Below are 5,328 nucleotides of genomic sequence, written 5' to 3' on the forward strand. Positions count from 1 at the left end.
AGGTGAGGCCACAGAAGTTGCTCACATGGTCCTTCATGGGCTCCGGGCAGACACTGCAGGTCAGGAGGTCCCAATAATGGTCACCATGACTGCTGTCCAGGTTGTGTTCAGCAACTCCTTCTTCACTACATAGCATAGTGAAGTTGGACTCTGACAGGAGGAGGACATAGTGAGGAATGTGAAAAGGAAAGAGATGGGGAGAGTTGTTTACAATTGAGAGGGATAGTATACGCCACTAGGCCTGGGCCCCTCCTAACCAGTCCCAGCACATGCACCCTGATGCTCTCCAATCCCTTCACACTGCGGCAGAATGGCCCATCTCAAAGTGGACTCATCTTTGCTTCTCTGTTTGCAACACCAGGCAGAGGCCAGCAGGGCCTGACTTCCATCGTCAGCCTCCTCTCTCCCACGCTGTTTCCCTCCAGCCATGAGAGCCGACATTAGTTGAATATCAACAATGTGTTAGGCACTGTTCTGAGCACTTCACATGTATCAACTCAACAATCCTCCCACATCTCTGAGACACCACCTACTTTACAGGTGAGGAAGCTGAAGCATGCAATGAGTAAGTAACTTGTCTAGATCACACAGTGGGTTACAGAGGAAATACTCAAATTTAGGAGGCACTCATCAGTGCCATGCTGCAGCTGTTTCCAGCTCCCTCTTTCTCTGAACTCACCACACTGTCCAATATCCAGGACTTCTCTCCAGCTGTTTCTCCCTATGAAAAATGCCTCTCCTGTCAAGTCCCATTTGTCCTCAAGGCTCAGGTCAAATATCACCTTCTTGGGGTGTGAGGGGGGTTGATGTCCTGAGCTGCTCTGAGACTAGGATGGGTTGCCCTTGTTCTATGTTCCAAATGTCTGTCTTCCCAGCTCGACTATTAGTATATAAACACACACACACATTTGACTTGCTCATGTTGTCACATGCAAGGACATGCACATTCATTTTGCCCACAGTGGGAAATGAGTTCTCACGCAATAAATATTGGAGCTTGCTCTGACCCACTGCCTCTAGCTCCTACCTCAGAAACACACTCTCCACAGTATTTCTACTCCGCTGTGCCTGAGTCAGCTCCAGGAGACCCTGAATCTTCTCTCCCTTGGTTTCATGGACAACCAACCCTTCACCTGTTATGACAGTGAAAAGATGAAGGCAAAGTCTTGTGTTCAATGCTTGATGGAGAAGCCAAGTTACATTCATGATGAGACCAAGTTGATCTTCACAAGTTCAATGAAGATTTTCCAACTTAATACTAAACTTATGGACCTTGGTTCAAAGAGCATTTTATGAATTTGATCTCAAAGGCAAGGGAAGTAAAAGCTAAAATAAATGAATGGGACTATATAAAACTAAAAAGCTTCTGCACAGAAAAGAAATCAACAAATAAAGAGGCAACCAGCGAATGGCAGAAGATACTTTCAAACAATGCCTCTGATAATGGGCTAAATATTCAAATATATAAGGAACTCATACAATTCAACAATAACAAAAACAAAACAAACAATCCATTTAAAAAATGGGCAGAGGACCTGAATAGACATTTCTCCAAAGAGAATGACAAATAGACATATGAAAAAACGCTCAACATCACCAATCACCAGAGAAATGCAAATAAAAACCACAATGAGATATCACCTCACCCCAGTCAGAATGGCTATCATCAACAAGACAAATAGTAACAAGTGTTGGAGAGGCTGTGGAGAAAAAGCAACCCTCATATACTGTGGTGGGAATGCAGACTGGTGCAGCCGTTATGGAAGGCAGTGTGGAGGTTCCTCAAAAAATTACGAATAGAATTACCATATGACCCAGGAATCCCTCTCCTGGGTATCTACCAAAAAATCTGAAAACATCTACATATAAAAGACACGTGTGCTCCTATGTTCATTGCAGCTTTATTTACAGTAGCCAAGACATGGAAAAAAAACAAAGTGTCCTTCGATAGATGATGAATAAAGAACATCTTTAAATATACACAGTGGAATATACACTTTAAATATACACAGTAAATATACACAGTGGAATACTATTCTGCCATAAGAAAAGATGAAATACTACCATTTGTAACAACATGAATGGACCTTGAGATTATTACGCTAAGCAAAATAAGTCAGACAGGAAAAGTCAAGGACCATATGTTTCACTGATATGTGGGATATAAAACTGAAACCAACAAAGGAAAAAGACAAACAAATGAGAAACAAAAACTCATAGACACAGACAGTAGTTTAGTGGTTACCAGAGGGTGGGGGGAGGTGGGTGGTTGTGGGGACAGAGCCCCAAAAAGCAGTTTCCAGGCTCTCGGCCTCACATAGAAAGGTGCTGGCTCAGGTAGTAAATGGCCATCGACTGTGATCAAATGGCCATCAGCTGTGGCTAATTGGCCGTCAGCTGTAACCAGTGAGCCATTGGGCACTACATAACTGCCGTGGCTAGGCTAGCAGAAAAAATGGGGGAGCTAGCAAGAAGATGGTGGCTGAGTCTGCAAGCGGTGCAGTGAGGTTGAGAATTGTGTGGCTCCTGCTTCCTGTGTCTCCAACCCAGCCGCCAGTGAGAGTATAGTGGTATGACTCCCCTACCTATGGCTCCGTGGGTGTTCCTTTTTGGCCTCACCATGTCCTGCGTTCTTATGTGGGGAGTGGGAGCTGAGACACTGCAGGCCGCCCTGCATGACAGTGGTAGATGAGGTTAAAGGTGATCAAATATATGGTGATGGAAGGAGAACTGACTCTGGGTGGTGAAAACACAATATGATATAGATATGATGTATTATAGAATTGTTATACTTGAAACCTATGTAACTTTACTAACCACAATCACTCCAATAAACTTTAATTTAATAAAAATGATTTTCCAACTTAAATTTAGGAATCTGTAATAACAGTACAACCAATCATGGAGCATGGTCTCAACAAAGAGCACGCACAAAAGTAAACAAGTAGGTGCCTGGGAGAAAACGGGGGAAGCAGTGCCCACCATCTCACCCCAATCCCCAGGGCAGAGGCCCTCCAGATAAGTATTCCCATTGGGTCAGATGGGGCAGGTGAGTGTGCACACGTTATCACCTGAGAGTGAAGCTGGCCTGATCTGCTCACAAGGGAAGTGAGTCTGTTTGAAATAAATCATTAATTCAGCAGTTTCACTGGGTCATGGAAGCACACTTAGTATCTGTCTTTTAGCTGCTGGAGGTGGAGAGCCACAAAAATAATGTAGTGTTTGTCCTCAAAGAGCTTGTAATTACTATAGGGGGGCATTCATACTTCTGGGAACACTTTATTGACCCTTTGATGCATACCCAGAGAGGTCAAAGAACAGAAATTCTTTAACTGTGAAACGTGAAGCAGAAAAAATAGATTACCAATGTTTGCAGGCTAGACCCTCCAATGGTCAGAGAAAATTTCATGAATGAGGAAGAACTTTGGATAGCACCTGATGCATGTGTAGAATTTGGGTCAATGAAGGAAAAAAAGAAAGTCATTCCAAGCAGGCAGAAGTTAGACTTCAGCAAGGTTTGGGATGAGATTCAGCACAGTGTCAGGGGGTAGGATGTAGTAGAATAATTCCTACTTAATATCTCTTGCTGAGTTTGGCACTATTGAAACAGTGTGTGAAGGGCCTTGAATGTCAGATCAAGGCATAAGCCAGTGAGCGTACAATTAAAGCTGAATAGTGAGGTTGCTCAGCTTTGATCCTCTGATCCTTGTAGGAGCATGAATCCAACAAAGGTTTGCTAGATCATTGTTACAGGTACCAGTATAGTTCCCGCCTCCTAAGGGCTCACAGCATAAGAGAAGAGAGATGACACGCAATTCAGTCTGGCAGGTTGTGTAAGTGTTGGGTTAGAAGCTTGAGCTGTGGGACACCAGAGAAGGGTGTGGTTAATCCAGGCTGGGGCAAGCCCAGAGGTGTTTCTGTCTGACTGAAATTCAGTCGGGAATTTTCCAGCAGAAGTTTGGGCTTGTTGATCTTATTTGCATTCTCTAGTACTTCAGTGTGTCAGTCTGCTCTGCTGCCACAACAAAAGTCAACAGACTGCATGGCTTAGCAACAGAAACTTATTTTCTGACAGTTCCAGGGGCTGGAAAGTCTAAGATCTAGGTGTGGAAGGGTTCCGTTTCTGGTGACACCTCTCTTCCTGGCTAGCAGATGGCTGCCATCTTGCTGGGTCCTCCCATGGCATTTCTTCAGTGTGTGCACATAGAGAAAAAGAATCTTTCTCTTCCTCTTCATATGTGACCATCAATCATGTTGGACTTCACTGTTATGACCTCATTTAACCTTAATTACCTACTCAAAGCCCTGTCTTCAAATACAGTCCCAGTGGGAGTTAGGGCTTCACATATGAATTTCAGTTCATAACAGTCAAGGAAAACTGTACTGAGCACTTTGTGCCCTCTTATGTTAATGCTCACTGCTGTGGTTCTGTTTTCAGGAACTTGCACCTAGAATCTGAGACTGTTAGCACTAAAGGAGACTGGTGGGGTCATAATCCATCCCTCCATTTACATCAGATCACCATAGAATTCTGCAGGTTGAATAACTTGCCCAAGTGACACAGTTCATGGCAAAGCCCAAGTCTGTAAGTCCCCATTCAATGCTTTTCCAATATGTCCTGGCACAGAGTGCAGACCACGCCCCACTGCAGAACTAACAGCAAGTAAAGAACATCAGAATCAGAGGACCAAACTCGTTTGTCCACAGTGTGAATGTCATATTAAGAGAAGCCAGAAGACAAGGTGGGGTGAGGAGCCGGAACAGGGACCATTAACGGAGAGGCCTGGAGGCGTGCTGTGCTCTTACTGACACTGCCTGGTCCTGGGGCGGTGAGCAGCCCTCACACTCTCCAGTTCACCTATGGCTGTGCGCTCTGGGAGGACGGTGGGCCCATGAGGCACTGGCACAATGGCTACGATGGTGATGGCCCGAGCTCGGATGTGGACCCTCTGCAACACCCAGGAACCTCATTCACTGTCTGCTACACTGAGCAGAAATGCGAGGGCCGGGAAACTTTACAGACAAGATCTATTTGGGATGCTGTGCGTCCTGTGGCTGCACAGATACTGGGAGTTTGGAGGTGAGGGTTTGAAGAGCACTGGGAATGCCCTCCCACAGCCCACTCAGCACTTCCCCCACCCCCAGCTTGGGCCGGTTCTCTCTCCAGAGTATGGATAGGGGTCTTCCCCCAAGTCAGTCCACACAGGGGTTTGGGAAATCCCGTGTGGGTGGGTGGGGCCCATGCGCTGATGATGGCTTCCCCAAAAGCCAGAAATGTGGATCTGGGGAGCCTCTCATCTTGGGTCTCCTGGGCAGTGCCATGTCACA

The sequence above is a fragment of the Rhinolophus ferrumequinum genome, chromosome 3 (genome assembly GCF_004115265.2).
Source record: "Rhinolophus ferrumequinum isolate MPI-CBG mRhiFer1 chromosome 3, mRhiFer1_v1.p, whole genome shotgun sequence".
NCBI classification, from domain to species: Eukaryota; Metazoa; Chordata; class Mammalia; order Chiroptera; family Rhinolophidae; genus Rhinolophus; species Rhinolophus ferrumequinum.